Here is an 8,951-nt window from a genome sequence, read left to right on the forward strand (position 1 = left end):
TGTAGTATACACTGGTTAGTATACACTGGAGTACACTGTTTAGTATCTACAGTAGTACACTGTAGTATACACTGTTTAGTATACACTGGAGTACACTGTAGTATACACTGGTTAGTATACACTGGAGTACACTGTTTAGTATCTACAGTAGTACACTGTAGTATACACTGTTTAATATACACTGGAGTACACTGTAGTATACACTGGAGTACACTGTTTAGTATCTACAGTAGTACACTGTAGTATACACTGTTTAATATACACTGGAGTACACTGTAGTATACACTGGTTAGTATACACTGGAGTACACTGTAGTATACACTGGAGTATACACTGGAGTACACTGGAGTATACACTGGTTAGTATCTACAGTAGTACACTGTAGTATACACTGGTTAGTATACACTGGAGTACACTGTAGTATACACTGGTTAGTATAACCTGTGTACATCACTGTCTGGTGAAAAAGTTGAGTGTTTTGATAGCAGCAGAATCATACTTAGTTGTTACCTGGTCATTCAAAATGGCCGCCATGTTAAAATGGCTGCCATGTATTGGCCTTGGTACTGAGGATTAGGGCTAGGAGTTTAGAGTTTCTCCTGGTCAGGTCACATGGTCAGGAAAGGAAATACTCCTAGCCCCACTTATGATTATGAGATAATGAGAAGACGAGAGTCCAGCAACCCAGTAAGGATTGATAGAGTTAAATAGAGAGAGAGAGAGAGACTGCAGGAACACAAACATGACAGAGGAGTGAGTGACACGTCGATAACAGGGTGTAAAGTCAACTGTAAACCATTTTGACTTTGTTTGATTGTACACGTTAAAACAGTAACACAGCTTTAACAACAAAAAACTACAATTCAAAATACATTTGTTGTAACCTTGTCGCCATCGTTAGGACGAGACAAAGTCACAAGTCTGTAGTAAAAACTAAAAAAAAAAGATAGTTACAGATCTATATAGTACTACAAAACCAGATGGATGTTGTTTATTAAACTCTGTGGGGATGTTTAACCCCTTTCCCGATTCCTCTTCAATAGTGACACATAGGCAGGTATTCAATCAAACTCGCATTTAGAAATGTTTACACAGTGTCTTACGTACCCACACACTTCTGTGAGCACACTTCTGTGGTGCTGGAGCACCTACCTGGCTGTGGAGTCTACCTGGCTGTGGTGTCTACCTGGCTGTGGAGTCTACCTGGCTGTGGTGTCTACCTGGCTGTGGAGCCTACCTGGCTGTGGTGTCTACCTGGCGGTGGAGTCTACTGGCCGTGGAGTCTACCTGGCCGTGGAGTCTACCTGGCGGTGGAGTCTACCTGGCGGTGGAGTCTACCTGCGGTGGAGTCTACCTGGCGGTGGAGTCTACCTGGCGGTGGAGTCTACCTGGCCGTGGAGTCTACCTGGCGGTGAGTCTACCCCTGGCCGTGGTGTCTACCTGGCCGTGGAGTCTACCTGGCGGTGTGGAGTCTACCTGGCGGGAGTCTACCTGGCCGTGGAGTCTACCTGGAGTCTACCTGGTGGAGTCTACCTGGCCGTGGAGTCTACCTGGCCGTGGAGTCTACCTGGCGGTCTACCTGGCCGTGGAGTCTACCACAGCGGTGGAGTCTACCTGGCTGTGGAGTCTACCTGGCTGTGGTGTCTACCTGGCTGTGGTGTCTACCTGGCCGTGGAGTCTACCTGGCCGTGAGTCTACCTGGCCGTGGTGTCTACCTGGCCGTGAGTCTACCTGGCCGTGGAGTCTACCTGGCCGTGGAGTCTACCTGGCGCTGGAGTCTACCTGGCCGTGGAGTCTATACCTGTCAGTGGAGTCTACCTGGTGTTTTTACATCACCCCTGTAACCATTCTGTCATGTCATTTGATCATTTGACTAAAGGGTAAAATAAACAACTACTGCGTAAATACCGGAATGTGGATTTGATTGAATCAAGCTCATTATTACTTAGTACTGTAGAAATATCTTCCTCCTCCTCATCTTCCTCCTCCTCATCTTCCTCCTCCTCCTCTCCTCATCTTCCTCCTCCTCTCCTCATCTTCCTCCTCCCCTCTCCTTCTTTCATTCACCTGAAACAACAGTCCGGGGCCAAAGAAAGGTCCTCCTGGTGTAGTTTCATGATCTATGATTCCAAGGTGTCTCTTTTCGTTAATACTGTTTGTTCCTTTCAGTTCCACTCCTCAAAAGTCTCTCTGCGTCGTCCCCACAACGTCCAATCAAAAGTCTCTCTGCGTCGTCCCCACAATGTCCAATCAAAAGTCTCTCTGCGTCGTCCCCACAATGTCCAATCAATCAATCCCTGACGGAAAACAGAAAGTGGTCTTTCTTGATAAAAATAACAGAAAATGTCCAAAGTTGATTTGATGCTGTGTTTGTCATGGGTGTTGCTTGTCCCCCTAACTGTCTATCTTTACCATGTAAAGACTTGTCCCCCTGACTGTCTATCTTTACCATGTAAAGACTTGTCCCCCTAACTGTCTACTGTCCATTGGATCCTCAATCCATTGTTAAGTAGTGCCAGTTCGCGTCCAAAATGGTGCCTTATTCCCTATATAATGCACAAAGTAGTGCACTTCTGACTGAGTAGTGAGTGGGTTTGGGTTGGGGTCTGGAGGTATCCCACGGTCAGACACGCAAATATGGCTCAGTTTAGGTGCTCGTTTTGGGAGGAGTGGCGCCATGGGTGCCCTGCCCTCTGAGTGGTGGAGGCCTAATCTCAAATGGCCCCTAATTCCACATGTGACGCACTAATCAGTAGTGCACTACTTTGAGTGTGCACACTGGTCTAAAGTGAGAATACACTGTGGTCTAAAGTAGTGCACGACACAGGGAGTTAGGGTGTTGTTTTGGGACGCAGGCCAGAGGAGGGATTATGTTGCATAGTGGTGAAGCTGCAGATACTCCAGACCGGCCGGTAACAGAACTGGTATTGCTGGTCCTGAAACAAACAGATCAACAACAACACATCTATTACAATCAACAACAACAACAACATACCTATTACAATCATCATCAGCAACAACAACAACATACCTATTACAATCAACAACAACAACAACAACATACCTATTACAATCAACAACAACAACAACATCATACCTATTACAATCATCATCAACAACAACAACAACATACCTATTACAATCAACAACAACAACAACAACATACCTATTACAATCAACAACAACAACAACAACAACATCATACCTATTACAATCAATCAACAACAACAACAACAACATCACATCTATTACAATCAACAACAACAACAACAACATACCTATTACAATCAACAACAACAACAACAACAACATCATACCTATTACAATCATCATCAACAACAACAACAACATCATACCTATTACAATCAACAACAACAACAACATCACATCTATTACAATCAACAACAACAACAACATCATACCTATTACAATCAACAACAACAACAACATCATACCTGTTACAATCAATCAACAACAACAACAACATCACATCTGTTACAATCAACAACAACAACAACATCATACCTATTACAATCAACATCATCAACAACAACAACAACAACACACCCTATTACAATCAACATCATCAACAAATAACAACACCTATTACAATCAACATCTCAACAACAACAACAACACACCTATTACATCAACATCAACAACAACAACAACACACCTATTACAATCATCATCAACAACAATAAACAACACACCTATTACAATCATCATCATTATACTACTAGTAGTGGCCACAGTAGTAGTAGTAGCAGTAGTAGTATTAGCAGCAGTAGCAGTACTAGCAGTTGTGGTAGTAGTAGTAATGTGTAGTAGCAGTTGTATTGGTAGTATTAACAGTTGCAGTTGTAGTAGTAGTAGTAACAGTAGCAGTTGTAGCAGCAGTAGCAGTAATGGCAATATGTTGCGCAGTAGTAGCCGAAGTAGTAGTAGCCAGCATCAGTAGTAGCAGTAGTAGTAGCAGCAGCAGCAATATCAGTTGCAGTAGTAGTATCAGTTGTAGTAGCAGTAGGTAGCAGAAGCAGTAGTATTAGCAGTAGTAATAGCAGTTGTAGTAGCGCATTAGTGGTAATGGTAGCAGCAGTAAGCAGTAGTTACAGTGGTAGTAGTTACAGTAGCAGTAACAGCAGTAGCAGTATTATTAGTGCCAGCAAGTGGCAGCAGCAGCAGCAGTAGTAACAGCAGCAGCAGTGATAGCAACATCAGTTGTATTAGCAGCATCAGTTGTAGTAGGGTATCAGTAGTAGCAGAGTAGTAGTAGTATCAGTAGTAGTAGTATCAGTTGTAGTAGTAGCAGCAGTAGTAGTAGTATCAGTTGTAGTAGTGGTAGCAGTAGCAGAAGTAGTAATATTATTATTATTAGTATTAGTATTAGTAGTGGTAGTAGTAGTATTAGTAGTGGTAGTAGTAGTATTAGTAGTGGTAGTAGTATTAGTATTAGTAGTGGTAGTAGTAGTATTAGTAGTGGTAGTAGTATTAGTATTAGTAGTGGTAGTAGTAGTAGTAGTAGTATTAGTAGTGGTAGTAGTAGTAGTATCAGTAGTAGTAGTATTAGTAGTGGTAGTAGTATTATTAGTAGTAGTAGTATTAGTAGTAGTATCAGTAGTAGTATTAGTAGTATCAGTAGTAGTAATAGTAGTATCAGTAGTAGTATTAGTAGTATCAGTAGTAGTATTAGTAGTATCAGTAGTAGTATTATTAGTAGTAGTAGTATTAGTAGTGGTAGTAGTATTATTAGTAGTAGTAGTATTAGTGGTAATTAATCGGTATTAGTGAGTATCCGTGAAGTGGTATCAGTGGTAGTATCCAGTAGTAGTATTGGTAGTAGTATCGGTAGTGAGTAGTATTATTAGTAGTATCGGTAGTGAGTATTAGTAGTGAGTATCGGTAGTAGTAGTGGTGGTGGTAGTGGTATTATTAGTAGTAGTAGTGTTAGTAGTAGTATCAGTGAGTAGTGGTAGTAGTATCAGTAGTAGTATCAGTAGTAGTAGTAGTGAGTATCGGTAGTAGTAGTAGTAGTAGTATTATTAGTAGTATCGTGGTAGTATTAGTATTAGTAGTGGTGGTAGTGGTAGTAGTAGTATCCAGTGGTAGTATTATTAGTAGTAGTAGTATTGGTAGTAGTATCAGTGGTAGTAGTAGTAGTATCGGTAGTAGTATCAGTAGTAGTGTGGTAGTATCAGTAGTAGTAGTAGTAGTAGTATTATTAGTAGTGGTAGTAGTATTAATTATAGTAATTGGTGGTAGTAGTAGTAGTAGTATCAGTAGTAGTATTATTAGTAGTAGTAGTATTATTAGTAGTATCAGTAGTAGTATTAGTAGTATCAGTAGTAGTAATAGTAGCAGCAGTAGCTGGGCTGGTCAATCCCTGTAGATGTGGCCCAACAGTACAGACGCTACTAGTAGAAGTAGTAGTTCTCGTTCTCAGACACACACCAAACCTAAACAGTTGACTTTGGATTACTGAGAGTTGAGTATCTCACCTCAGTTTGAACCGTGGCAGGTCTCTGTGTTCGCAGCATCTTGACAGTCTGGAAGATGTCCACTACTCCTTCATATCTCATCCTCTTCCAGAACGATACTCAGAGTGATGAAGACCCCTGTCCTCCCACACCAGCACTGACGGACCACACACAAGACAACACCACGGATTAGATCACAAAATGGCTGCCGTGCCTCATGCTGTGAATAGCACCACATGTAAATATGTTCTTGTGTCTATCTATATTTATGTTTTTATTTGCTTTTAAAAACATCTGCTTGTTCAATGTTTGTCCCTGTATTTCGAGTAACAAAAAAGACATATCTGAGTTCGAGTGACATCAAGTCAGACTAAAGAGGCGTTGAGGGAGGCGGGACCTTACCTACAGTGCACCGTGATTGGTCCGTCCTGGCCAAACTGCTCTTTAGTTTTGTGCACCTGGCCAATGAAATCAATGAACCCCTCCCCTGACTTTGGCACTCCTTGCTCCGGCCAATCAGTGAACTGGAACTGACGAACCGTCCGAGACTGGCCGTCCTGGGAAAAAAAGAATCCACCAATCAGAACACAGGTTGATTAAACCACACAGTTTGACACTCACTCACTCACTCACTCACTCACTCACTCACTCACTCACCCTGGCGTCGGTGACCTTGAACTCCCGTAGGATGTACTGGGGCATGTTGTACTCAGCCATGGGGTCCACTACAAAGTACTGGTACCTGGCAGAACGCTCTGCTGGCCAGTACTGATGGCACTTCTCCTGTAGGGGGAGACACAATGAGGGTTAACACAGCGTGTGTGTGTGCGTGCGTGTGTGTGTGTCTGTGTGTGTGTGTGTGTGTCTGTGTGTGTGTGTGTGTGTGTGTGTCTGTGTGTGTGTGTGTATGTATCTGTGTGTGTGTGTGTGTCTGTGTGTGTGTGTGTGTCTGTGTGTGTGTGTGTCTCTGTGTGTGTGTGTGTGTGTGTGTGTGTCTGTGTGTGTCTGTCTATGTGTGTGTGTGTGTGTGTGTGTGTCTGTCTATGTGTGTGTGTGTGTGTGTCTGTCTATGTGTGTGTGTGTGTCTGTGTCTGTGTGTGTGTCTGTGTGTGTCGTCTGTCTGTGTGTGTGTGTGTGTGTGTGTGTCTGTGTGTGTGTCTGTGTCTATGTGTGTGTGTGTGTGTGTGTGTGTCTGTGTCTATGTGTGTGTGTGTGTGTGTGTGTGTGTGTGTGTGTGTGTGTGTGTGTCTATGTGTGTGTGTGTCTGTGTCTATGTGTGTGTGTCTGTGTCTATGTGTGTGTGTCTGTGTCTATGTGTGTGTGTGTGTGTATTTGTGTGTGTGTGTGTGTCTATGTGTGTGTGTGTGTGTGTGTGTGTGTGTGTCTATGTGTGTGTGTGTGTGTGTCTATGTGTGTGTGTGTGTGTGTGTGTGTCTGTGTGTGTGTCTGTGTCTATGTGTGTGTGTGTCTGTGTCTATGTGTGTGTGTGTGTGTCTATGTGTGTGTGTGTGTGTGTGTGTGTGTGTGTGTGTGTGTCTGTGTCTGTATGTGTGTGTGTCTGTGTCTATGTGTGTGTGTCTGTGTCTATGTGTGTGTGTGTGTGTTTGTGTGTGTGTGTGTCTATGTGTGTGTGTGTGTGTGTGTGTGTGTGTCTATGTGTGTGTGTGTGTGTGTGTGTGTGTGTCTATGTGTGTGTGTGTGTGTGTGTGTGTGTGTGTGTGTGTGTGTGTGTCTATGTGTGTGTGTGTGTGTGTGTCTGTGTCTATGTGTGTGTGTGTGTGTCTGTGTGTGTGTGTGTGTGTCTATGTGTGTGTGTGTGTGTGTGTGTGTGTGTCTGTGTCTGTGTGTGTGTGTGTGTCTGTGTCTGTGTCTATGTGTGTGTGTCTGTGTCTATGTGTGTGTGTGTGTGTGTGTGTGTGTCTATTTGTGTGTGTGTGTGTGTGTCTATGTGTGTGTGTGTCTATGTGTGTGTGTGTGTGTGTCTGTGTGTGTGTGTGTGTGTGTGTGTGTGTGTGTGTGTGTCTATGTGTGTGTGTGTGTCTATGTGTGTGTGTGTGTGTGTGTGTGTGTCTATGTGTGTGTGTGTGTGTGTGTGTGTGTGTGTGTGTCTGTGTCTATGTGTGTGTGTGTGTCTGTGTGTGTGTGTGTGTGTGTGTGTGTGTGTGTGTGTGTGTGTGTGTGTGTGTGACTATGTGTGTGTGTGTGTGTGTGTGTGTGTCTGTGTGTGTGTGTGTGTGTGTGTGTGTGTGTGTGTCTGTGTGTGTGTCTGTGTCTGTGTCTGTGTCTGTGTGTGTGTGTGTGTGTGTGTACCCCAATGTCCCTAATACATTAATGTCCTGAAAAGGTTGGAAAATAATAACTTTTTTGAAAGGTCAGGCCTTTTTCAGGTCTGAATTTGTTCAAACGCAATTTTATGCTCTAAGAGTTAGGTTTTGGGTTTTTAGGGTTCTGGGGGTTAAGGTTAGGTTTAATGCTAGGATTAGGTTTAGAAAATAAGATTTTTAATGGTCAAACATTTTTACACTCCAAAAGTCCTGAAATGTCACCAAAACAAAGCTGTGTGTGTGTGTGTGTGTGTGTGTGTCAGTGTTAATATTGTCAACAATAACTACAAGGAAAATACTGTAACAACCTATTTTCTGACTGAAACTATGAAGATAACGAGACCAGATGCCCTGGAGAAAAAAACGATAATTTGTAACAAATTACTTTAATTTTAGTCGATAAAATGTGACGAGACGAGAATTCCACGTTAGACTAATGGACATTTAAATTTGACATGAATCTACTTTTAATCCGTTTTTTGTCAATCCTAACCATGCATGCAGAATATTTTTAATGTAGGCCTCTCATTGGCAGGGTTGATCTGATTGAGCTGATCTGACTGGCTCTCCCACACAGCTCCCAGGCGCTCACTTCAGTCACTCTTCAGTCTTTTGAACTGATGTGAAGCCAAGACACTGGACTTGTAACTAACCTCAACTAGAAACCTTGTTTTTACTCTCTTACTTACATTGTAACTATCCTCAACTAGAAACCTTGTTTACTCTCTTACCGTTACATTGTAACTATCCTCAACTAGAAACCTTGTTTACTCTCTTAGCTTAGCATGGTTACTCTTACTTGTAACTAACCTCAACTAGAAACCATGGTTACTCTCTTACTCTTCATTTCAACTTGGCCATGTTTGCTTCTATCACATTGGAAGCTTTATGTGTTTACTCTCTTATTACATTCTATCTGAAACCATGTTGCTCTCTCTCTCTTCATTTCATGTTGTTTGCTTCTAACTAGACTTTATGTGCGCTGTTATTCAGAGTTTTTGCCGCTCTTGAGGACTGATAATAACTACAACTAGACTAAAGTTGTCAGAGTTTTAGAGAACATACAAACTAAACCTAGACTAAAGTTGTCCAGAGGGTTAGAGGACTGATAAAAACTAAAACTAACCAAGGATGAGATGACTAAAATGTG

At 42.4% G+C, this 8,951-nt stretch overlaps 1 pseudogene; it reads right to left on the reverse strand.

Annotated features, from left to right (window-relative positions):
• Positions 1-2,868: 2,868 nt before the first annotated feature.
• LOC135561993 (tyrosine-protein phosphatase 13-like) overlaps positions 2,869-8,951 on the reverse strand; it is a 9,939-nt pseudogene continuing 3,856 nt past the window's right edge.

The sequence above is a fragment of the Oncorhynchus nerka genome, linkage group LG18 (assembly GCF_034236695.1).
Source record: "Oncorhynchus nerka isolate Pitt River linkage group LG18, Oner_Uvic_2.0, whole genome shotgun sequence".
Classification (NCBI taxonomy): Eukaryota; Metazoa; Chordata; class Actinopteri; order Salmoniformes; family Salmonidae; genus Oncorhynchus; species Oncorhynchus nerka.